The sequence below is a fragment of the Panthera pardus genome, unplaced genomic scaffold, assembly GCF_024362965.1.
Source record: "Panthera pardus isolate Hobbes unplaced genomic scaffold, ASM2436296v1 HiC_scaffold_27, whole genome shotgun sequence".
Classification (NCBI taxonomy): Eukaryota; Metazoa; Chordata; class Mammalia; order Carnivora; family Felidae; genus Panthera; species Panthera pardus.
Genome location: NW_026526843.1, coordinates 27,808,816 through 27,836,570, shown reverse-complemented (window position 1 = coordinate 27,836,570; position 27,755 = coordinate 27,808,816).

Here is a 27,755-nt window from a genome sequence, read left to right as displayed (position 1 = left end):
TTCAAATATGTCGACAGTTTCAGAGAAAATACAGTAACAAACAGCACTTTATAAAATATTATCATCCCATGTTTTGTTCAAATAGATTTTTTTTTTAAAGTAACACTTTAGGGGTGTCTGGGTGGCTCAGTCAGATAAGCTTCTGACTTCGGCTCAGGTCATGATATGGTTCACGAGTTCGAGCCCCACATTGGGCTCTGTGCTGACAGCTCAGAGCCTAGAGCCTGCTTGGGATTCTGGGTCTCCCTCTCTCTCTGCCCCTCCCCTGCTTACACTCTGTCTGTCTCTCTCTCTCTCAAAAATAAATAAAAAGATTAAAAAAATAAAAATAAAAATGTAACACTTGAAAGATCAGCTGGAGACCCCTGTTTACCTCCTTCAAAGTTTAATCTCCCTACATACCTTCCTTTAGTATGAATTTCATGTTCATCTTCAACATGCATGGCTTCATACATTTACTATATGTTTAAATATCCTGCACAATATATAAGGCTTCTTATAGGTTTTTATACCTATATAAATTGTATCATTTTATAGATATGGTTCAGCAACTGGCTTTGTTTCCATTGCACTTTATGTTTTTGAGAGTTGGCTGCTTATATATGAAAATCTCATTCATTTTAGTGGAGATACAGTATATTTTCAATAACATACCACAAGTTATTGATTGATGTTCTTATTTCTGAAATATACATTCTTATTTATACCCCATGTGTGCTTGGGTAAGAATTTCTGTAGAGTATACTTTTAGATGTGAAATTAAAGCTTCCTAAGTTATTGTCATGTTCGACTTCAAAAGATTTTCCCAAATTATCATGATAACAATTTTTACCCTTCTCAGAAGTATATGAGAATTCCCATTCTTTATTTTTTCACATCCTTACCAACAATCATTTCAGGGAGTTTATAAAAAATATTTTGTGACTATACAGATATGAAACAGTATTTCATTCTTTTTGTATTTCACATTTTCGTAACTAATAATGAAGTCATCAGCTATTCATATTTTATAGGCTGTTCTGCTTCCTTTTCTTTGAATTTCCTGTTCCTATTATTTGCAGAGTCCAACCATCCCTCCACAACAAACTAATAACCTTCATTGTATTTATTTTATAATCAAAAGAAAAAATTCATTATGAAAGATTCAAACAAAGTAAAAATATGTAAAAAGGATATGAAAAATTCACATAAGTCTACTACACATCTACTCTTGTTTTCAAGGAATCCCACTATTCTGAAATGTAACACTTAATTATCTTTTAAAAACTGATTTTTTTTTCTTCCCTGTCTGTATGTTGGCTGCTTCTTTTCCCCATGCTCTGTCAAAGGTGAGACAGTTCATATATCCCCTTTCTCTTTGGTGGGGCTTGTCACTCTTTGGAATTTCATTTATATGCTTGGTTGCCTTGTAATTTCAAGTCTCTTTCTGCCTTCAGGAAAACTTATGATTTTGAAGGTTATTTGGCTTTTCTTCATTGGTAGTGTGGAAGCAATGATCTTTACAGCTTTCTGTGCTCCAAGTGGAAGCAGAAGTCTCCATCTTCATTTTTTGGTAATCCCTTTATTTAGACATAATTCACATCCCTTTATTTAGATATAATTCACATACCTAAAATTTACTCTTTTCACATGTAGAATTCTGTGGTTTTTTACATATTCAAAAATGTGCGGTCATTACCAGCATCTCATTCCAGAATATTTCTCTTACCCCAAAAAGCAGCTCTATGTCCTTAGTAGTCACTCCTTATTTCCCCTAATCCCATTCCTCTGGCAACCACTCATCTACTTTCTAGCTCTATAAATTTGCCTATTCTAGACATTTCATATAAGTGGAAGCACACAACATGTGACCTATTTGTGTCTGACTTCTTTCACTCACCATAAGTTCATCCATTTTGTACTAGGTGTTAGTACTTTAATCCTTTTTATGGTCAAATATTCTAGTGCATGGACATCCTACGTTTCATTTATCTAGTTATCAATGAATGGACATTTGGGTTGTTTCTGCCTTTGGTTTTTATGTGTAATTTTGCTAAGAAAATTGGTTTGCTAGTATTTCTGTGGATACATGTTTCCATTTTCGGGAGCACATACCTAAGAATGTAATTGCTGAGTCATCTGGTAACTCTCTGTCTTTAACTTTTTTTGAGAAACTGCCAGACTGTTTTCCAAAGTGGCTGCCCCATCTTCATTTTTAATGGATATTTTTTCCAGCATCTATATATCTAAGGTGACAGGGTTTAAAAATTTTTTTTTCTTGGTTGTAGCATTTAAAGTTGCTCTTCCATTGTGTTTAGGCATTTATTGTATCTGTTAGGAAGTTGCCATCATTCTTAATGTTTTTACCTTCAAGACAAAGTTCCTTTTTTATATTAATGGTCCATGAAGATGTTTATCTTGTTTTGAACGTGAATTTATACCATTTGGTTTCCCTCCCTTTATCTGGGCTCACAAATTTATTCCAAAAGGGACAGATAGTGAAGATTTTAGGCTTTTCAGGCCAAATGGTCTCTGTCATAACTACTCAATTGCCATTAGCATGAAAGTTGCCATGGAAACTATAAAAATGACTGGATTGATTGTGTTTCAATAAAATTTATTTATTAAAAAGTGTGGTGGGCCAGATTTTGCCTGTAGGCCATTGTGTGTTCAGTATTGCTCTTTATAGTTTGTCATTGTTAAGTGTAGGGGCCAAAGGTTTAATTGAAGTATAAATTCTTTGGGCCAAGACTGGAATCACCAATTTTTATCTACTCTGAGACTAGAGGTTTGATTTTTATAATGACCAAAATGTTAGAGTAATTTTTTTCAATTTTCATGTGGGTTTAGTTGTTTTGTTTTTGTTGTTGTTGTTATCCCCTGGTTGTTCATTTCTAGTTTTATTGCACTGGAGATATTATTGGAAACTGTAGGATTAATTTATTGGGCTCTTCTTTGTGTCTTCATATAAGATCAATTTAAAATCTATGGGCACAGGAGTAAAGTGCAATCTTAATTTCTTTTAATAATCCATAGATTACTGTTAAGTCAGTATTTTTACTTGTGGTATTTAGATCTTTATTATTCTGGTTTTTCTCAATTCAGTTGCGAGAAATTGTAAGAACCATCATTACTTTTCTAGGGATTTTTCCTTCCATTTATAACCATTACACCTTTATTTTCACCTTTATATGTATAACAGAATATTGTATGGGTTTTCATATTTTCCTGAAAGTGGAGAGTTAGATTCCAAAACTGAGGACAAAAATTTGTCAAGTGATCCACATTCTGAAATAAAGCCAGATACTCTCTTCAAGACTTATTAAAAGGCAATCAATTTGCCTTTGCTATCCATAGTCATCACCACTTGATTCTGCTGTTTTCCTTTTCCAGAATGTAGATATATAAATATAACATAAATAGTTGTTTGTGTTTGGGAGAGCTTTTTTTTGGAATCTAAGCCGTTGGCCTGTTGAGGTATGCTATGACTTTTCCCTGTTTTTTCCATAGGGAGAGGTAGAAATGCTTCTCCCATCTCCCAGCCTCTGAAGGGGGCTTTCCAAGGATTCTTTGTGGAGTTTCATTGTACCTGCATGCAAAGTATATTGGTAACTCATTCACAGTTGGATACTTGCTTTTCTAGTTATTTTGTGCTTATAGACACATGGTGAAAAAGTGAATAGGGAAGTAATAGGTGGCTATGAGTGGGGGATCAATGGAATACCTTGAAGTCCATGTTTGGTGTGGCAAGGATCCACTTCCATGGGTTAAGTTAGTGGATATTGAAGAAATTAGGTGACCCTGAGCTGTCTTTCCATACTCCATTAAAAAAGGTAACCATGGCGCCATGCATGACACATACCATGACATCAGCAGCAAAGTCTAAGAAATACATTTTAGAGGTTTAGATCTTGGATTGAAAGTTGAAGAGGCCAACTTCACCTGTTACAAAGTTGCATTATTAGGAAGAATCATCTGTGAACTCCCTGAAAAACTGATAAGGTGTCCTGCAAGAGAACCTGCATTTGAGTACATAACCGAAGACATTAGTTGTCAGTGTTTATCAGTGATGAATTGGAGGAAAAGCAACTATCAACAAAGCAGTGAATTATGTAAAAGAACCCTTACTATTTTTCCTATTACCTTTTCTCAGGTATTACATCACAAATGAGCTAGAACCAGAAGAGAGGGATGGAGGGGTAAAAGAACATAAGACCACACTTCCTCCTCTCTCCTGTTACCTTTGTTTAAAAGTCAAGGAAAATCTGGAAATCAGGGAGAAAATGAGTTAAGAATATCAAATTTTGAGTTAAAAAATTTTTTTCTAATCACAGCTCTATTTATCCTTCTTCACTTTATTACAAAAGTTATAGAAAAGTGTGAGGACAGACTCATTTGTATTCTTTAGAGTTAAAATGTTTTATCAAATTAGGCTCCTGACAATATTGTTTTTATTTATAAGTATACTTCAAAAATTAATGTCCCTTTTGTTTAAAGCAAGGTCTATGCCCAAATGTGGGGCTGGGACTCACAACCCCCTGAGATCAAGAGTCACATACTCTAAATGAGACAGCCAGGGGTCTCAATTAATGTCCCTTTTAAATCACTATTTTCATTTATGGGAATTTATACTAAGGACATAGACTGTATTTCTGGGTATTTTCCAGGGGTGAAGTATGTTTAGAGGTTTTACTTTGAGAAATATGTGCTGTTTAGTAATCACTGAAAGTGACCAACTATGGAACCTACCTGAAATACCATTAAATGGATTTGGAAGACAGATTCAGCAGGACACAACTGAAAGCACTGACTGGAAAAAAATAATAAAAGTATTTATTATTCATACGTCACAAAGTTCAGAGGTTCAAGAAACCAGTTACTTATATTTTGTCAGATAATTATTTAATAATTAATTAATGGGCAAAGTGGGTGAATGTACATTTATATATTTATATTCTGCTTTCCTTTTCCAGAATATACATATACAGATATAATATGAACAGTAGTTTGTAGAAAGATGTTTTGTAGTTCTAAGCCACTGTAGAACATAAAATTAATTTTATAAATAATTAAATTATTAATTATATTGTTAATTATTATTTTAGTACTATAGTTGAATTTAATAATTTAATAATCAAATACATGATTTAATACACAAAGAATCTTATGCTTTGTCAGTATAAAATAATCTTTTCGTCCCATTTAATTCTTTGTGTCTTGAATTTTACTTTTTTTAGTATTCTGCAACCTCCACTTTCCTTTTGTTTGCATTTACATTGCCTTTTTTTGTTTACTACTTTTAAAGATTTCCTTTGACAAATTGTTTTTCAACTCAATGTAACACATACATACATATTTATCTATATGCCGACCTATCTAAAGCTCCATCCATGTCATTGCAAATAGCAAGATTTCATTCTTTTTGGTGGCTCAGTAATATTCCATTGTGTATATAGTACCACATCTTCTTTATCCATCCATCAGTCGATGAACATTTGGTTCTTTCCATAGTTTGGCTATTGTTGATAATCCTACTATAAACATTGGGGTGCATATGCCCCTTCGAATCAGCATTTTTGTATCCTTTGGACAAATACCTAGTAGTGCAATTGCTGGATTGTAGGATAGTTCTATTTTTACTTTCTCGAGGAACCTCCATACTGTTCTCCAGAGTGGCTGCACCAGTTATCCTTCCCCCTAACAGTGCAAGAGGGTTCCCCTTTCTCCAAATCATCACCAACACCTGTTTCTCGTGTTGTTCATTTTAGCCAGTTTGGTAGGTGTGAGGTGGTATCTCATTGTGACTTTGATTTGTGTTTCCCTTATGACGAGTGATGTTGGGCATCTTTTCATTTGTCTATTACCCATCTCAATGTCTTCTTGGGAAAGTGTCTCTTCATGTCTTCTGCCTGTTTCTTCACTGGATAATTTGTTTTTCGTGTGTTGAATTTGATAAGTTCTTCTTTTCTTAAGTTTATTTATTTATTTTGAGAGACAGAGAGAGAGCATGGTAGAGGCAGAGAGAGAGGGGGAGAGAGAGAATCCCAAGCAGGCTGTATGCTGACAGCACAGAACCCAATGTAGGGCTCAAACTCACAAACTGTGAGATCGTGACCTCAGTTGAAACCAAGAGCCAGATGTTTAACCAACTGAGCCACCCAGGTGCCCCAGAAATTTTTTATCTTGATGAAGTCCCTCTAGTTCACTTTTTTTTCCTTGGCCTCTAGCAACATGACTAGTAAGAAGTTACTCTGGCAGAGGTCAAAGAGGTTACTGCCTGTGTTCTCCTTTAGGATTTTGATGGTTTTCTGTTTCACATTTAGGTCTTTCATCTAGTTTGAATTTATTTTTATGTATGATGTAAGAAAGTGGTCCAGTTTCATTCTTCCACATATTGCTCTCCAGTTTTCCCACCCCCATTTGTTGAAGGGATTGTCTTTTCTCCATTGGATATTCTTTCCTGTTTTATCTAAGAGGAGTTGACCATATACTTGTGGGTCTATTTCTGGGTTCTCTATGCTGTTCCATCAGTCTATGTGTCTGCTTTTGTGCCTATACCATACTGTCTTGATGACTACAGCTTTATAATATAGCTTGAAATCTGGAATCGTGATGCCTCCAGTTTTGTTTTTAATTTTCAGGATTGCTTTGGCTATTCGGGGTCTTTTGTGGTTCTGTACAAATTTTAAGATTGTTTGTTCTAGCTCTGTGAAAAATGCTGGTGGTGTTTTGATAGGGATTGCATTACATATGTATATTGCCGGGGTGCCTGGGTGGCTCAGTCAGTTGGGCATCTGACTTTGTCTCAGGTCATGATCTCACAGTTGTGGGTTTGGGCCCTGCATCGGGCTCTGTGCTGACAGAATCAGAGCCTGGATCCTGCTTTGGATTTTGTGTCTCCCTCTCTCTCTCTGCCCCTCCCCTGCTCGCACTCTGTCTCTCTTTCTCTCTCTCACACAATTACATAAACAGTAAAAAAAAAATGTGTATATTGCTTTGAGTGGTATAAACATTTTAACAATGTTGTTCCAATTCATGAGCATGGAATGTTTTTTCATTTCTTTGTGTCCTCTTCAGTTTCTGTCATAAAGTGTTCTATAGTTTTCCAAGGACAGATCTTTACCTCTTTAGTTAGGTTTATTCCTAAGTATCTTATTGTTTTTGGTGCATTTGCAAATGAGATAAATTCCCTCATTTCTTTTTCTGCTGGTTCGTTATTTGTGTATAGAAATGCAACAGATTTCTGCATGTTGATTTTATATCCTGCCACTTTGTTGAATTCATGTATTAGTTCTAGCAATTTTTTGGTGGAGTCTTTGGGTTTTCTACATAGAGTATCATGTTGTCTACAAATACTGAAAGTTTGACTTCTTCCTTGCTGATTTGGATACATTTTGCTTCTTTTGGCTGTCTGCTTGCTGAAGCTAAGACTTCTGGTACTATGTTAAATAGTAGTGGTGAGAATGGACATCCTTGTCTTGTTCCTGACCTTAGGGGAAAGGCCCTCAGTTTTTCCCCATTGAGGATGATATTAGCTATGGTCTTTCGTATATGGCCTTTATGATGTTGAGGTATTTTCCTTCTACCTATACTTTGTTGAGGGCTTTTATCAAGAATAGGTGCTATAATTTGTCAAATGCATTTTCTGCATCTATTGACAGGGTCATATAGTTCTTATCCTTTCTTTTACTGACGTGGCATAACACAATGGTTGTCTTGTAAATATCAAACAAGTTCTGTAGACCAGGAATAAATCCCACTTGATCATGATGAATAATTCTTGTAATGTACTGTTGAATTTGGTTTGCTAATATCTTGTTGAGAATTTTTGCATCCATGTTCATCAGGGTGTTGGCCTATAATTCTCCTTTTTAGTGGGGTCTTTGGTTTTGGAATCATGGTAATGTTAGCCTCGTAGGGTGAGTTTCAAAGTTTTCCTTCCATTTGCATTTTTGGGAACAGTTTGAGAAGAATAGGTATTAACTCTTCTTTAAATGTCTGGAAGTATTCCCCTGGGAAGCCATCTTGCCCAGTACTCTTGTTTGTTGGGAGATTTTTGATTACTGATTCAATTTTTTGCTTGTTATGGCTCTATTCAAATTTTCTAATTCTTCTTGTTTAAGTTTTGGTACTTTGTAATTTTCTAGGAATTTGTCCATTTCTTCCAGATTGCCAGTTTTTTCATTATATTCTCTTATAATTTTTTGTATTTATGTGGTGTTTGTTGTGACCTCTGCTCTTTCATTTGTGATTTTATCTATTTGGGTCCTTTCTCTTTTCTTTATTTAAATCTGGCTAGGGGTTTATCAATTTTGTTAATTCTTTCGAAGAACCAGCTCTTAGTTTCGTTGATCTGTTCTACTGGTTTGTTGTTGTTGTTGTTGTTGTTGTTTGTTTGTTTCTATATCATTGATTTCTGCTCTAATCTTAATTATTTCCCTCCTCTGGCTTTAGACTTTATTTGTAATCTTTATTAATAATTTCCCTCCTTCTGCTGGCTTTAGACTTTATTTGTTGTTCCTTTTCTAACTCCTTTAGGTGTAAGGTTAGGTTATGTATTTAGGACCTTTCTTGCTTCTTAAGATAGGCTTGAATTGCAATATACTTCCCTCTTAGGACTGTGTTTGCTGCATCCCAAAGGTTTTGGACTGTCATGTTTTCATTTTAATTTACATCCATGTATTTTTAAATTTCTTCTGGTTAACCCATTCATTCTTTAGTAGGATGTTCTTTAAACTCCAGGTATTTGAGTGTTTTCCAAACGTTTTCTTGTGGTTTACTTCAAGTTTCATAGTGTTGTGACCCCAAAAAAATGCATGGTATGATCTCGGTCTTTTCGTACCTGTTGAGGGCTGGTTTATGACCCAGTATGTGATCTCTTCTGGAGAATGTTTCATGTGCAGCTGAGAAGAATGTGTATTCTGCTGCTTTAGGATGAAATGTTCTGAATATATCTGTTAAGTCTGTCCTGTCCAGTGTGTCATTCAAAGCCATTGCTTCCTTGTTGATTTTCTGCTGAGATGATCTGTCTTTTGCTGTAAGTGGGGTGTTAAACAATCATAAATTGATTTATATGTTTGGGTGTCAAGTTGGGGGCATAAATATTTACAATTGTTGGATCTTCTTGATGTATAGACCTCTTAATTATGATATAATGCTCTTCTTCATCACTTGTTACAGCCTCCAGACTGGTAAGTTCACGCCTTCACAGACATGCGATCAGTCACCCCTCCGGTGTCCCCTACTTCCATCTGCTCCTCACCTTCCCCCTGTCTTTGTCCAAGCTGTCCGCCTACCAGCTGGTGCCTCACTTCAGAGTTTATCTCAGGTGCATCTGTGTTTCAAAACCCCACACTTCAGAGACCCCCGTGGCTCAGACCCACAGTGATCCTCTGGGGGGAGGGTCTCACTGTGCTGTGGCTAGGCTGGCTTGCCCAGGAAAGGGTTGCACCCCCACATAGTGGCAGTAGCTCGAGTTTATGGGAAATTTCAACATACAGCCAGCACCAGGTTTTGCTGCCCTCAGCTGGTGTCTTTGTTTCTCTATGCAAGAACTTGATGGCTTAATGACACCCCCAGGTCTTTTGCCTGAGGAGAGGCCCTATCAACTCTACCAAATGCATTCCAAGCATGGGAATCACTTCTCCCAGTGCAACCCAGGGGATCCTCAGACCATGCTGCCCTCTTCCAGGGCTCCACCCTGCTTCCTTGCTGGAGCACCACCAGGGACTCACCTCTGAAACATCAGACCATGCGCTCTGCTATTTATAAAAAACTGGTAGTATTGAAACTCTTTCCTTTTTCCCCCATCAATGGTTTTGGGGAACAGTTTTCTTGTGCAGTCCCCTGTGCATGTTTTTACTCTTTCTCTCTAAGTGCTTTCAGGGAGAGTGCTTTCTTGTATAATAAACCCAATATGCTACTCTCTCTCCCCCTTTGTCTTTCTCCTTATGTGAAAACAGCTCCCCCTCTCTGTGGCACAGCCGCTCTTCTCTCTCCCAGTTCACCTCTCCTGTGTTCTCTCCCTCAAATTATGCAGGTTTTTCTGTTCATCCTCAAATCAATTTCCTAGGTGTTCAAAATGGTTTGATGTTGATCTGTGTTTGAGAGATGAGACACACCCAGGGTCCCGTTACTACTCTGCCATCTTAACTCCTTCCCACATTTTTTCACTTACAGCTCTTCATGTTACTGAGTCAAAAATAAAATAGTGTTATGTGAATACCCCATATTTGTGATAGAATATTTAGAATACTTTTTATACTGTTTCTTCAATATCTCAATTGTTTCTATAATTGGTATTTCTATTTAAATATTTGCTATTCCATTCATCTATCATATCTATATCCATATACTCATATATATATAGTTATATATCTTCATTTTAAAAAGTATTTTTAAATTTTCATTTAATATGATTACATATGATAAAGTTTTTTATAGTTGTATCTATTTTAAGTGATTTCAGTGCTCACCATTTTTCATATTTTATCTTGACTATACTATCTTGGACTCTATTTTGCTAATCTCTTTGTCAGTTGCAATGTTCTTTCAAATGTTTCTTTTTAAGGGGCGCCTGGGTGGCTTGGTCGGTTGGGTGTCCAACTTTGGCTCAGGTCATGATCTCACGGTCCGTGAGTTCGAGCCCCGTGTCGGGCTCTGTGCTGACAGCTCAGAGCCTGGAGCCTGTTTCAGATTCTGTGTCTCCCTCTCTCTCTGCCCCTCCCCTGTTCATGCTCTGTCTCTCTCTGTCTCAAAAATAAATAAACGTCAAAAAAAAAATTAAAAAAAGAAACCAAATGTTTCTTTTTAAAAAATTCATGAAGAGTATGTTTTCAGGTGCCTTCGTATATAAGATTTTCTTTCACTTGTCATCACATATGAAAGATGAATAAACTGGGTATAAAATTTTGAGATTAAAAATATTTCCAATAACAGCTCTATTGATATTCTTTATTACGATATTGTTAGAAAAATTCGAAGAAAGCATGATTTTTATTCCTTTGTAGTTAAAATGTTCTATCAACTTGGATAGTGAACAGTGTGTTTTTCTTTATAAGTATAGTTCAAAAGTTAATGCCCTTTCTATTTATTGTTTTAAACATTTTTATTTTTAAGTAATCTTAAACCCAACATAGTGCTGTACTTAAAACCCCAAGATCAAGAGTTGCATGCTCCACTGACTGAGCCAGCCAGGCGCCCCTGCCCTTTTTAAATCACCATTTTTATTTATGGGTATTTATTATAAGAAAATAAAAAGTATTTCTGGGTATTTTCCAAGCCATACAGAAAGTGTATTAGAATATAGAGAACTAGGAAATAGATGGGTAAGCGGATGATGCCAACTTTGTGGACAGAATTCTTCCAGCTACAAATGAAGATTTTAGATCACAAAATGCTAGAAATTGCAAAATAGTTTTAACTCTTCTTTATTCTCATTACAGCAATCTCTGCAGGTTTGAATGGATTGTCCTCCCAGAAAGGGAGGACTTTATTCTGTAGTTGGTTGTTTATATACTTTCTCCAGTTGAGAGACTGAGAGCGCATGGTGATATTTAGTTATAATGTTTGTCTCTGGAGGCAACACGTTGCTAATTTGCCTTGCTTTATTTGAGTACAAAAAGCAGAATTTCACATAAGTGGTTAGAAGAGACAAGATTTTTCAAGAGCCTGATCCAGTGTACTTTGATCCTTCATTACTGGTCACTAGCTTCAGAAATGCAAATCTAACAGGAACGGGGCACACTGACCTTTGCTCAACTTTATTATGAACAGTTATCATAATGTGCCCTTTGTTCTACTAGGAAAAAAATAATGGCTAGGGTAATGCTTGGAACATTAGTCTGTCTCTTTGATAAAGCCCCGTGAATAAAATAGGTTGGTCAAAACTGATAGAGATGTTAAAATTTGCAAACAGTGAGTTGCCTTTTTGATACACCCTTCCCTAACAGTAGTTTCGGCATCCTTTTTCATTTCTTTAATTCCGATTTGCAAAAATATTTTTGTTTTTGATGACAAATGATGTCACATAGTTTTTTTTGTGCTTGTTCACCGCTTATATTTCTTCTTTTGCAAATTGCCATGTTTGATAAAATAATGTTTATATGTGCCTAAAAGGTTAATAAGCTTGTTGTTTGACATACTGATTGCAAGTTTTCCTAATTTGTTGGCTGTATTTTATGTGCGTGTGTGTGTGTGTGTATGTTGTTGTTTTACCTACATATTTTATAATTTTAATATTTCCATTTAGTTCAATTGGTAGTTCAACTACCAGCTTTTATTTCTGACTTTAATATTTTTAATATTTTTAAATGAATTTCTCAAACCAAATCTATAAAAAAGATAACCTAAAATTTTTCTAGTGTTTTTTTCATTTGTATTTAAAACTTTGAACTCCTTATAAGTTGTTTTGATTGTTTTGATAAAATCAGTTTTTTTAGTTTTTTTTTTTGGTTAGTGCACGACTGCTTATTGTAATGTGATAGTATTTATTAAATAACATATTTATTCAATAAATTTTAAATAAATTTCAATTTACTTAATAAATAAGTTTTTCTTTGTTGATTTGAAATGGCACATTTATCATGTATAAAGTCCCATATATTCTCAGGTTTATTTAAATGCCCCATTCTGTTCTTATTGGTCTATTTGTTCTCCTACCAATACTATTTTGTTTGTAAAAAATTTTGTCAGTATGTAAAGTAATGTCAGTATGTAAAAAAATTTAATATATGGCAGGACAAGTCATTTTCTATATATAATATATATAATCACATTTTCTATGTGATTTTATTTTGTTGTTTTGTTGTTTTGTTTTGTTTTTTTAGCTGTTTGCTGCTCCTGTGGATTATTTTGTTCCACAGTATTTTCCATTTGGTTACTGTCAGAATATAGGAAAGATATTAATTTTGAAAATTTTTTTCTAGTTTGCCCTACTGAACTCCTGTTTTCTCTAATAGATTTATATTTGAATCTGTTGGGTTTTTCAGATAGATTATCATATCTTATACAAATAATTATAATTCTGGTTCTTTTTAATAATATTTATAACTTCTATATTTTTCTAGTTTCTGAATGTTTTTTTGTGTGGAAGTAGTAGAAATATAAATGCTAATAATTAGAGAGGGAATATTATCTTGGTGCTGATTTTAATGGCTACTGGTGGTGAGGAAAGAGATTATTAGACAATTGTATTTTATCTGCCATCTTACTAGTGTGTTGATCCCACCATTTTCAACTATTCATTCTGCTTTTCTTTCCAAATGTTTTAGCTTGAAAGGGACTTTCTGAAACAAATTCTTTGATTTGCTCTTAGCGGGCAGGGTCACATCATAGATTTGAGTGCATATTTCCACTCTGCCAAGGTATATTGTCAAAAGGAAGAGATGGGATATTTGAGATAAGACACTTGAAGGACTTATGTGCTAGATGTGAAAGTATTACAAACAAACCAAATTGACAATGGTAAGTACGGGCAAGGTTCCAGTGCTATTTGAAGTCTCCTACCTTGGTGCTAGTAATACAAAATGGTGGGCCAGCCAGTCTGGAGAATACACTGGCAATTTGTTGTAGATTTAAACATGCGCTTAAGGTATGACCATCCATCTGACACTTAGAGATTTCTTATAGAGAAATGAAAATTTATGTTCACACAAAAACTTTTACATGAATATCTATTGCAGCTTTATTCACAGTAAGTCCAAACTGGAAACAACCCAAATGTCCCCCAAGTGGAGATGGATCAACTGTGGCACAACCATACAATGGCATACTACTCAGCAATCAGTAATAAAAAGGATCAAACCACTGATACACATAACAACATAAATGGATCTCAAATATACTAGGCTAAACTATAGAACCCCGATTGAATAGTTAACATATTGTGTGATTCCATTTACATGTCATTCTGGAGAAAACAAAATTATAGGGATGAGGAACAGATTGTTGCCAGGAGGTGGGTTAAGTGTGTTTTTACCCCAAACATTTTGCACAAGGTAGTCTTTTGAGATAAGGACAAGTTTTGTATCCCGGTGGTGAAGATATTGGCATGCTCTATGTATATTATTAACATTTGCAGAAGTATACAGCTAAAAAGTGAATTTTACCGGATGTAAATAGTGAATTTTACTGGATGTAAATACAAAAATTTTAAAAATCACAAAATAGAGTCTTCCTTTGAGCTAACACTTGCTTCTCCCTCAGGCAGTTTACCTACAAGAAGCAGAAGTAAGCTTAGATACATCTGTGAGAAAAGCCTAACTGGGAGTTTTCTTCTTAGTGCATGAAGCACATGTAATTTTAACATTTTTTGTTTATCCAGCCACTCTTCTTAGAAAATAATAATAGGGGCACCTGGGTGGCTCAGTCGGTTAAGCGTCCGACTTCGGCTCAGGTCATGATCTCGCGGTCCGTGGGTTTGAGCCCCGCGTCGGGCTCTGTGCTGACAGCTCAGAGCCTGGAGCCTCTTTCAGATTCTGTCTCCCTCTTTCTCTGACCCTCCCCTGTTCATGCTCTCTCTCTGTCTCAAAAATAAATAAATGTTAAAAAAAATTAAAAAAAAAAGAAAAGAAAATAATAATATTCTTTAAAATGATATAAAGGTCTTAAGGAGAGATAAAGTGAAATAACAGCTGTAAGTATGAGAAATCATTGAGAACATTTCATATTCCTCTACCGAATTTTTGGCATCAGCTTGCACTAGATATAATATTTGGTTGTTTCATTAATTGGAGTTAATGTTCTGGGTATTCTTGTGTCTTGTTAACTACAAGTTAAGTGCTATTCAAATAATAATACTTATCGGGAATCATCACTCTAATTCTTCTCTAGTGTTTCTTTTTTATAATTTTTAGCAAGATAATATTTTAAAATATTGTCATGAAATTGTAACAGATTCTTTCTTCTTAATTATTCCCATTAAAAGGAATTAAAGAGATGTTCACCATCCAAATACAACAGTGACATACACTGTCTTGTGAGTTATAGAGACAGCGTAGTCAGGTTTCCTTCGACAACTCTAAATTCTGTCATTTGGGTGTCCATCATTTTTCATGATACATCCCATAACTAGATCAACAGTTTTTCAATAATTTGTGTACATTCTGCCTCCTGGATTCCTCTTTTATATGTTACCTTTTCTTCCCTCCCACTCCCTTTCTCCAACATTTTTGTCCTAGATTACAGAAATAGTTTTCTACCTAGTTTCTCTTTCTCCTACATAAGACTCCTTCCTCTTATCCACTAATAATTGTCAAATGAGTAAAGGTATATGAATTCAGGATTTACAGACTGGTATATGCAAATGTGATATGGCAGTCATGCAGACAATAAATATTAGAAACATTATAGCCAGCCCACAAACACTTGAACTTCAGATAATTGCAATCAAATAAATATTACAGTCCTCCTTTCACCCTTGAGATTGGAGAAAATTTAATATAAATGGCTGATAACTAGTTTTAACAGGTTTGAGAAGTAGGTATTATCATGAAGGTTGCTGGGATTGTGAATTGCTATAACCTTTTGGTAACGTAATTTGTTTTTGCGCATTAATGTGAAAATAAGCCGTTTTTGGTCCAGAATTCTCACTCTTAGAAATCTATCTTATCTAAATAAAACATATGTACGATGCATACTGCACTATTATTTTAATTACAGTGTAATTGTAAAATGTTTCCCTTCTGTAAGGGAATGGATGACTAAATTATGGTATAGTCATTGTAGATGTTAAAGATAAAAGTTTACGTCTGTGTCTTTTGGCCAAGAAAGCTCTCTATAATATATGTTCTGTTGGAAAAGTGTTGGAGAACAAGTGATATAAGGTGATTACATGTTTACGTAAAGAATAGAGAACCTAAATGTTAGTATTTTTTTGGTGTGTATTTGTAAAAGGCGAAAGATTTATATGATCTGAAGAGAAACCAGAGTATGGTGTGTGTTTGTAATATTACAGAGAAAGGCATGAGAATGGGGATGTTTACCACTCAAGGAAAGATTGTTTGCGTGTTTCAATAAAACAACTAAAATATCAGCACGGGAGTGCCTGGGTGGCTCAGTTGGTTGAGCGACCAACTCTTGATTTTGACTCAGGTCATAATCGCAGGGTCGTGGGATCAAGCCCTGCATTGGGCTCCACACTGAGCCTGTAGCCTGCTTAAGATTCTCTCTCTCTCTCTCTCTCTCTCTCTCTCTCTCTCTCTCCCTCTCTCTCTCCTCTCTCTCTCCCTCTGCCCCTCTCCCCTGCTCACACTCTGTCTAAAATGAAAAAAAAAAGCATCTTTTAAAGAGGTTGAAAATAATTTCTTGTGTCATTAGACATGGCATGGTACTGGGAAGGATATACACCAAACTGGTTTCTACTGAATGCTGGTGATTGCTTCCTGTACCTTGTTGTGCACACTACCGGGCCAGTATAAGAGAGCTGTTAAGAACACAGGGCCTGTATTATAACTATGTGGGTTTGAATCCTGGCTCCATTTTTTATAATGTGTGTGATCTCTGGCAAGTTTAGTAAATTACTCGGTGATTCAGTTCCCTCATCAGTAAAACAGGGTGGTAATAATACCTGCTGAATAACGTGGTTATAAGAATGATATGAATTAATATATGCTTAATGCTCAGAATATTCCCTTTTACAAAGTAAGCATTCAAGTAAATGTTAGATGTTACTGTAGAATGGTAAGATTTATGTGTATATTTCACTTACTAAGACATGATGTTTTAAAATAAGTATATGCAGGTAAATCCTATTTATATGTATATAATATTTATCAGCTCTTTGCCCTGAGAATAGGATAATGTCAGTTTAATTTATTTTTCGTAATTTAGAAAATGAATACATATCATTCTGATGAAAACCAAAAACTTATTACAAGCAATATATGCTTGATATTGAGGCAAATAAAGATAAATCACCATACAAACACATTTAAAGCCAAGTCCTAGGTTTCAGCCAATTTTATTTCTACATTTCTTTAGCTATAACTTGGATGGCCAGATAATTTATCATCTAATCCCAGGCACGTTTGAGAGTAAAACAGGTCACTTGGAAATTACACCCCCAAAAAAGATCTTAATAGGGACTGTCTGGATAACTAGGATATGTGGTTATGCTAGCCCCCGTTGAGTTTCCTGAGGTACCTGCACTCACCCACTGTAGCCCACCTATATCTACCTTAGATTCGCAGTGGTCTCTAAGGGCATCCTGGTTTAGGCTACTATCGTTCTCCATTTGGATTAATTCAGTAGCTTTCTAAAAGACCTCCCTTCTTCTGCCCTTGTTTTCATTCACTAGTCATAGGTGCCAGAATGATTTTTTTAAATATGTTAAATCATGTCACTCTTCTGCTCAGTTCCTCCAATGACTTTTCGTTTCATTCAGAGTAAAATACAGAGTGTCCTTTCAGTTGTCTTTATAAGACCCTATCCTGTGTGCTGACCCCCTGTATCCAAATAGGGATCCCATTTCTTCTCTAACCATATCTTCTACTATTCCCGTATCATTTGTTTACCTCCAGCAACACCACCCAGTTTTTTTGTTCTTCAGACATACCAGTCATGCTTCTATCTCAGGACCTTTGCACTTTCTGTTCTCACTGCATAGTGTGCTTTGCCGACATCTAAGGGATTTGCTTGCTGGTATTTTTTCAGTTATTTCTCAAAGTCTCCTTCCCCATGAATCCTATGCAACCACTTAATTTAAAAAGGCAAATCACTTGTCCCTGTGATACTCCCATTATTCTTCCCTATTTTATTATTTTCTCTTGTAATTCACCACAACATAAGCTTCTGTGAAGTTAAGAAGATCTTTTATGTCCACTGCTGTATCCATAGTACCCAGCACAGTTCTGGCCACATTGTTGGTACTTAATGAATTGACAATGAAGACAAGCTTTACCTGCTTCCCTAATTTTGTCAAACACAGAGTTATTTATCCTATTGCATTCCAGGAGCTAAACCATGTTCCTTTTGGAGTCATGCCTAATGGCATAACTTCTATGACCACATTGCCTATCCATTCTGAAAAAGCTCATGAATCCAGTCATGACCACAACTATATGCCATGCCTGCGTGCCAATTTGTAAAGGAAATGTCGAGTTTTTAGAAACATCTTCTCACATAAGTTTCAAAATAGTTGAGGTAGGAACTGGGAGTCTGTTATCTGTAGTGGTGCAGATCTTTATTTTACAGCCACTAATTCCTCAGAGGAGTAATAATGGATGACAGCAAGAGAAGAAAGATCTCCAGACTCATTTTGGTAGGACACTTTGCCAAGAGGAACATTTATCAGGGCAGTGCACGCATCACATGGAGGTGGGGGCCATGGCGTGATGTGTGAATTTGTTGCCACCACCAAATTAACTCTGCTCAATTCTGTTGTCCTTCCAATTTTATATCCTTGATTACACATTCATAAAACTGTCCCTCCTTTGGAACGTAAATACAACCGCTTCAAAAATATAATTGTGCATGTTTATCAAGTACCTAATTTGTTTACTTGCCAGTTACTAATTACATATGAAATATAAATGAATCGCAGGCCATATATTCTATGTTAACTACTGCAAGAAAGACGTGTTGTGGGTCCAGTCAACATTAAAGCTGCAGGCAGTAACAATGTTGAAATGTTGAACATTTCTGATGTACCGCCCTTCTCAATCCATACATCCAGGTATGTACAATTAACAATTGTTTATATATACAATCACGAAATGTGGCAAAAGAACATATCCCACGGCAATTGTTTTTGAGAAGTTTTCCTGCCATAAGCAGGTACTTTAGCATAACTTAATTTAGTGCCAAGAGCCTGATCTATTCAGAGACTAAAGTTCACAAGGTCAGGACTCTTGTCCATCCTTCCATACTTAGGTGTATAGTTTCCTGAGGCCATTATAACAAATCATCATAAATGTAGTGGCTTAAGATAACAGAAATTTATTCTTTCACAGTTCTAGAGGTCAGAAATCTGAAATCAAGATGTGTCTAGGACCACACTCTTTGGAACCTCTTGGGGTAGGAGTTTTCCTTGCCTCTTTCTATTTCTAGCATCTACCCAGCATTCTTTGGTTTCCTTGGCTTGTGGTTTCTTAATTCCAATCTCTGCTTCCCTCTTTATGTTTCCTTTCCCTGTGTGTCCCTCAAAACGTCTCCTGCCTCTGTGTTGTAAGGATATATTCCATTACCTACATACATGGCGGATAAACCAGAATAAGCCCCTCCTCTCCCGATGCTTTACTTTATCATATCTTTTGCAATATAAGGTAGTATTCTCTATTTTGCATATAAATTAATATTTACAGGTTGGGGGTTAGCAAGTGGACATATTTTGTGTGGAGATGATTGTTTTAGCCTACTACAGTAAGACAGTGCTTGACACATAATAGAAAAGTGATAAATTTGGTGCCTTCTATGGTTGAGCAAGTCTGTGTCTCTCTCTGAGTTTTTTGGAGTTTGCTTATTGTGACATATCAGTCATTTTGAGGCAATGGAATAAGATTTGATAGACTTCATTTGCTAATCGTTTAGAAAATGGATATTCATTCTTCAACAAAAACGTGATAGTGAGAGAAGCCTCTTTAACCACATGATGCTTGCAATATGTTTATTAGACCATGGCACCAAACTTCTTTTAAGTTCATTTGTTATTATTTATTTTGAGAGAGAGTACGAGCAAGGGAAGTGCAGAGAGAGAGGGAGAGAGAGAGAGTCACAAGCAGGCTCCATGCTGTCAGTGCAGAGCCCAGTGAAGGGCCCGATCTCATGAACCCTGAGAACATGACCTGAGCAGAGAACAAGAGTTGGATTCAACTGACTGAGCCACCCAGGGGCCCCGGAGCACCAAGTTTCTGACCATGAAGAACTACATTTGAATTCTTTTTTCCCCCAATATTATGAAACAAAACACTGTAGGGGATGGTGACTACCATTCCATAGAAAAGATACTTTCAAGAGCTAAAATATTAATGAAGTATAAACAGTTTGCAGTAGCCATGATTTCAAGACTTATTAGTTGGGTGCCAACTATATTTCAATTTAAAAAGTTATTGGAATTGTTGATATTTTAAAGTAAAAGTTTTAATCACTCTTATATACATGTATTAAATCTAAATGCCATAGAAATTGGATAACTGCTATTACCCATTTAAAACATAAGTAAAGTTTTCTTTCAGAGTTTCTTTATGATCAGGATATATCTCCTTGTACCTTCATTTCCATTCAACTATTCAAAAGATTTTTATCCCAATTTAATATATCTGCATGAAAATTGTTTTGTTGGTTTTCAACAAATGGCACTGGAACAAGTGAACATCTACATGAAGAAAAAACAAAGAAGAATCTAGACACAGACCTTACAACCTTTACCAAAAATAACTCAAAATGGATCACAGACACAAATGGAAAGTGAAAAGTTACAAAACTCCTGGAAGATAGCATTGGAGAAAAGCTAGATGACCTTGAGGATGGTGATGACTTTTTAGATACAACACCAAACATATGATCCATGAAAGAAGTAATTGATAAGATGGGCTTCATTAAAATTGAAGACTTCTGCTCTGTGAATGACAATATCAAGAGGATGAGAAGACAAGCCATAGACTTTGATAAATATTTGTAGAAGACACAACTTATAAAGGAGTCATATCTAAAATATATAGATAATTCTTAAAATTTAGTAATAAGAAAATATCCCAGTTAAAAATGGGCCAAAGACCTTTTTTTTAAAAAAAAAATAATGTTTATTTATTTTTGAAGGAGAGAGACAGAGCATGAGCACAGAAGGGGCAGAGAGAGAGAGACACACAGAATCCGAAGTGGGCTCCAGGCTCTGAGCTGTCAGCACAGAGCCCAGTGTGGGGGTCCAACTCACAAGCTGTGAGATCATGACTTGAGCTGAAGTAGGATGCTTAACTGACTGAGCCACCCAAGCACCCAAAAAATAGGCCAAAGACCTTTAAGACACCACCTCAAAAGAGATATGCAGAGGGAAAAGAAGCATATGGAAAGATTCTCCACATATCATATTTCATCATGGAAATGAAATGAAGACAGCACTAAGATATTACCACACACCTATTAGAATGGCTAAAATCCAGAACTCTGACAACACCAAATGCTGATGAGGATGTGGAACAATAGGAACTCTCATAGGCTGATAGCGAGAATAAATAATGATGCAGCCACTTTGGGAAAAAAGCTTAGAATTTTCTTACAAAACTCAAGGTATTTTTACCATGTGATCCAGCACTCACACTCATTCTATACCCAAATGAATTAGAAAACTTATGTTTACATAAAATACTACACTTTATAATTGCCAAGACTTAAAAGCAACCAAGATGTTCTTCAGTAGGTGAATGGATTAATAAACAGTGGTACATCCAGACAATGGAATAGTATTCAGCACAGAATAAAGTGGACTATCAATCAATGAAAAGACATGGAAGAAACTGATATGTGTATTATGAAGTGAACCACAATCTGAGAAAGCTACATACTGTATGATTCCAATTATGAGAGTTCCCGGAAAAGGCAAAACTATGGAGAAAATAAAAAGATCAATGGTTTCCAGGCGTTGGAAGTCACAGTGGACAGGGAGTGACCTATATGTAGAGCACAGAGGATTTTTAGGGCAGTGAAAACATGATATCATAATTACAAAAAGCCATATATATGTGTTCAAACCTGTAAATGTACAACACCAAGAGTGAGCCATAATGTAAACCATGAACTTTGTGTAACTACGATGTGGCATTGTAGTTTCATCAGTTATAGCAAATGTACCTCTGTGATGGGGAATGTTCATAACGGAGAGGCTATGTGCTAGGGCTTGGGTATATGGGAAGTTTCTGTACATTTATGTCACTTTTGCTGTAAATCTAAAGCTGCTCTAACAAAATAAAGTCTTTAAATTTAAAAAAAAATCATTTCTTGGTCACCTCATTATTCCCTGCAACAAAAAACCAGGATATATACAATATTTTTTAAAAGTCCCATGAACGTTAGTTTCTAAGTGCTTAATTGTTTAGAGTGAATCATCATCACAGTTATAATTTTTATTGTTTCTCAACTTAAATGTATTACAACTTAGTAATTATTACACATTATAAAGTAAAAGTTTATTGAAAATGCATCTGTTAATGAGATGATAGGGAGTTTTCTTTCAAATCAGCTATTGTATCTATGGATTTACAATATTTTTGGATGGAAAGAAAGGATTCAACAGAAATTTATAGCAATATGAAGGGGATATTGTGCACCAGTAAGTGTGGAGCTTACAAAAATTATAATCATTGATTGTTCAGTATTTTTAATTTATGGAGAATTCACAATAGCATTTTCTTAATTTAAATATAATTAGGTATGTGATAAGAATGAAGAAATAAGCAAAATATTCATTTAGGAACAGCAGTAAGCAGGAGACAGGTTCCCAAGTTCAAAAAAAGGATACGGATTTGCAGTATTCAATAATCTTTCAGCAAATTGAGATCATTTCTCCTCAGTCTTAATAAGTGTTTAAAATATAAAATGGTACATATTTTTCCTGATATAGTCCTTTGCTAAAGATGTAACATTGTTTTCTCAAGAGAAAATGTGGAATTTCTCCCTCTTCCCTGAAATCTTGCAACATTTTCAAGTGAGACATAATTTAAGACAGAGTTATGGGAGTAATCACCGGGCTCTTTCTTACTACTGAGAATGTTGAAAATGCTGGATGAGCATTCTTTATAGCAGATTGGTATTTTCTGTGATGCTGTTACAAGTCTTGAATATTTTAATTATAAAATAAGTAGTGAACACAGCTTTGCATGTGTATTACCTGGATATAAAAGGAAGCTGCAGCCTTAAATATTTCTTATTGTATGTTTTCTTTGGTTTTCTGGGACTCCATTTTAGAAGCAGTACATTGTTTGAAAATTCTTGGTGAGTTGAAGAGGAAAAGTCATTAAGCAGAAGTTATCATTATTCCCACTGTTGCACTCCTTAATACATTCAATTTTTTCCCACACAGGTCAGCATATCCCCTTTCTATTCAATCATTTACTCCTAAAACAGTAGTGTGTCAGATCTATTGTGTGTTTACAGTGTCTTTACTTGAAAGAGGCTTTACAAGCAATATTTATAATTTTTACTTGATCAGCTTGGAGATCTTACACAATGTACTCAATATAGTAAGATTAGGGGAAAATGGCAAATGGGATAAATGGCAAATATGCTTTTGTAATGTGTATGGAAGATAACTATAGGCATATTCTCAGTTATTTCAGTTTTAGGGAAGAGGGTATATTGGAATTGAATATCTAGAGATTGAATCTTTTAAAAAAATTCTTTCTTGTATGTCTCTTGGAAAATATCTGGGTAACACCAGACTTATGTATCCTTTCGTTCGAAGACTGCTAATTTAGTGATACAGATTTACTAGAAGACTGCATCTAAACAATATCAAAGGAGTCGAATATTTTATTCAAAACATTGAAAAATAGTTTGTTCAAGATATGCTTTGGGCTGATGGATAAGGAATCTTTCAAATTAGTTATTTGGTTTCATATAAATCAAAACTTACTTTTGTGGGATGCCTGGGTGGCTCAGTTGGTTGGTCTGACTTCAGCTCAAGTCATGATCTCACGGTTCATGAGTTTGAGCCCCACATCAGGCTCTGTGCTGACAGCTCAGAGCCTGGAGCCTGCTTCAGATTCTGTGTCTCCCCCTCTGTCTCTGCCCTCCCCTGCTTGTGTTCTGTCTGTCTGTCTCTCTCTCAAAAATAAAAAAACATTAAAAAAAATTAAAAAATTACTTTTGTACCAATAGATAAACTGGCTTAAAAGTTCAAGGCATTGGGGTGCGCCTGGGTGGCTCAGTCAGTTAAGCATCTGACTTCGGCTCTGGTCATGATCTCAAGGTTCATGGGTTTGAGCCCTGCCTTGGGCTCTGTGCTGACAGCTCAGAGACTGGAGCCTGCTTCTGATTCTGTGTCTCCCTCTCTCTCTTCCCCTCCCCTGCTCACGCTCTGTCTCTCAAAAATAAATAAGGGAAAAAAATTTTAAAAAGAGTTCAAGACCTTTATTTATCTACTCATTTGGCCATATTAAAAATTAAGTTTTAAAAAAGTGTATTCAGTGATGTGGGGTTTCCTGCCAGGAGAGGAGGCATTGTTTAATGATTCCTTTGTTGTTGAACAGATATGTTTTAACTCTTTTGGCAAATGAACTGAACCATGTATGTTGATTACTTCTATTTCATTTGCCTTATGGTCCCATTCCAAAACATTTAAGTGAAATATTTTCAATTTCTTATTTTATCCCATAATCTTTACTCATTTTCTTATATTCTTAACTGAAAGAACCAGATTTTCTGATCCTTTCAAAGCATGCAAACGTAGAATAATGATTTGAAGGGAAGAGCCAAATTATGCATACTGAATGTTTTAGATAACATTTGAATTTTTTTAGGGTTTTTTATTGAAGAAATGCTAAATTCTAAATGTCACCGTCCTCTTCAGGATGCGGAGCTGCTGAACATTTTCACTTGTTTTTGGAAATTAGCAAAGTGCCATCACCTTGAATTTTGTCATGTCTTTGATCGTGACTGAAATTCAGAATTTGAGTTACATTAGTCCCTCCTTATATGCAGTTTTGTTTTCTTTCTGCCATCTTGCTTGCCCCAGGTCCACCTTGCTCAGGAAGCAGATGATCCTCCTTGTGATGAATCTTCAGACTGTCCATGGTAACCTAACTCTACCTCACAGTCCTTTAGCTCAGGTCATCTCATCTCATGGGCATCTTATCGTCTTACACCTTCTCGAGAAGAAGGGTGTTGACAGTACAATAAGATATGTTGAGAGAGAGAGAGAGAAAATTCACATAACCTTTATTATAGTTTATTATTATAATTGTTCTACTGTATCAGTTTTGTTAATTACTTACCGTGCCTAATTTATAAATCAAACTTTATCATAGATATGTATGTATCAAAAAAAACCATAGTATGTACACATTTTGGTATTATCCACAGTTTCAGGCATCCTGGGGTTCTTGGAATGTATACCCAATGGATAAAGGTAGTGGGTGACTGTATTCAATAGTGTCCTCTTGATTTAACCCTCATTCAATCCTCTCATGGGACATGATAAGATACCACATCTTGCCAAGGGTGGTTTCCTTTTGCTTTTTTTTTATATCAGTTTATAGAAAAGCATAAAATTTTCTTTTTCACTAACAATCAGGAAAATTTGGTAGAGGAAAAAAGCTGCTGGAACTGGTTGAAGTAGTGAAAATGTAGAATACTTCTTACATTATTTTTGCTTTTATAAGATAGGATACTGTGGCTTTTAAAAGAATATCCTTTCTCACCTTCCACGAATGTTTTTCCTCTTTTTTTTTAAGGTCTTTATTTGAATATAGTTGACACACAGCGTTACCTTAGTTTCAGGTGTACAACATAGTGATTTGACAAGTTTATGTCTTTGCTCTATTCACCACAAATGTGGCTACCATCTGTCCCATTACATCGTTATAATATCATTAACTGTATTCCTTATGCTGTGCCTTTTATCCTTGTGACTTATTCATTCCATAACTGGAAGCCTGTTTCTCCTAATTCCCTTCACCCATGTTACCCAACCCCTCACCCCCTTCCTCTGGCAACTATTAGTTTCTTCACTGTATTTATAGTTATGATTCATCTTTTTGTTTATTCATTTTTAAGATTCCATTTATGATTGGAATCATATTTGTCTTTCTCTGTCTGACTTATTTCAGTTAGCGTAATACTTTGTAGGTTCAATCATGTTGTTTCACGTGGCACAATCTCATCCTTTTTATGGCTGCATAACATTCCATTCTATCTATCTATCCACCATATTTTCCTTACTCATTCATCTGATGATAGACACTTAGTTTGCTTTTATGTCTTAACTATTGTAAATAATGCTGCAATAAACAGGAGTGCATATATCTTTCGGCATTAGTGTTCTCATTTTCCCCGGGCAGATACCTAATTGTGGAATTTTTGGATCATATGGTATTTCCATTTTTCATTTTTTGAGGGACCTCCATAGTATTTTCCACAGTGGCGGTACCAACATACAATCCCACAGACAATTTTGAGTATACTATTAATCTACAAATAATTCTTTTTAAACAGATATTTATTACAAGTAAGTAGCATATCAACTCATATCCTCATATTTAGGAATTCCTTAATAGTGTTGCTGAATAAATTTGAATCCCTACTGTTTATTTGTCTTGCACACACTATATTTTTTCATCTTTATTGTGGTATAATTGATAAATAAAATGGTAAGATATTTAAAGTGTACATTGTGATGATTTGATATACAAATACGTTGTGGAAGGATTCCTTCCATCTAGTCAATTAGCATATCTATTATCTCACATATCTGTCTGTTTTTTTATTGGTGATAACATTTCAATTCTATTTTAGCAAATTTCAAGTACATGCTACAACGCTATTGACTATGGTTTCCCTATTATGGTTTCCATTTTCTGTGTCTGTAAATTTGAATCTTTCATTAAAGATTCCATATATAATTGATACCATGCTGTATTTGTCTTTGTCTGGCTTATTTCCCTTATCATAATGTCCTCCAGATTCATCCAATGTTGTTGCAAATGGCAGGATATCCTCTTTTTTTAAGTTTATTTGTTTATTTTGGGGGGGTTCAGAGAGAGGGAGAGAGAGAATCCCAAGCAGGCTCCACACTGTCAGCACAGAGCCCAATGTGGGGCTCCATCTCACAAACTGTGAGATCATGACCTGAGCCAAAATCAAGAGTCAGAAGCTTAACCGACTAAGCCACCCAGGCGCCCCAAGTATTTCCTTTTTTTAAAAAATGGGTGAATGATATTACATTATATCTGCATATAACATGTTTTCTTTATCCGTTCATCCTTTGAGCGGCATCTAATTTGTTTCCATATCTTGACTATTGTGAATAATGCTTCAGTGAACATGGGAGTTCTGGTATCTCTTCGAGATCCTATTTACTTTTCCTTTGACATATATACATAAGTGAGATGTCTTGATCATTCGGTGGTGGTTTTAATTTGTTGAGGAACCTGCATACTGTTTTCTACTGTGTATGCAGCAATTTACATTCTCACCAGCAGAGCCCAAGGGTTCCCTTTCCTCCACATCCTCACCAACACCTTTTATGTCTTCTCATTTTGACGGTAGCCATTTTAACAGGTGTGAAATGATATCTCATCATGGTTTGATTTGGATTTCCCTGATGATTAGTAATGTTGAACACCTTTTCATGCTCCTGTGTGCCATTTGTATGTCTTTGAGAAAATGTCTATTCCTTCATGCTGCCCGTTTTTAATTGGATTGTTGTTGTTGTGTGAGTTCTTTGTACATTTTGGATATTAACCCCTTATCAGATATATGATTTGAAAGTGTTTTCTCCCATTCTGTTGCCTTTTCATTTTATTGATAATTTCCTTTGCTGTGCAGAAGCTTTTAGTTTGATGTACTCACATATAATATAGAATAAGAATATTTCAACTAGAAATTCTTGTGAGTAAAGAGAACCATGACAGTTCTGTATGAAATATATTTTTCTACTTACCAATTGATTATAGCTTTTGACATAGCAAAAAAAGGGGGGGTGGGAAGTCGGGTCTTGGATATTTGTAAGCTAACTTATTTCTCCAAGGATTTTATTGCTATCTCATATGTTATTTATTCCCCTTTAAAATATTTACACTATGTCTTAAATGACTCAGAAGGTCTTTTTTTTTTTAAGTTTATATGCA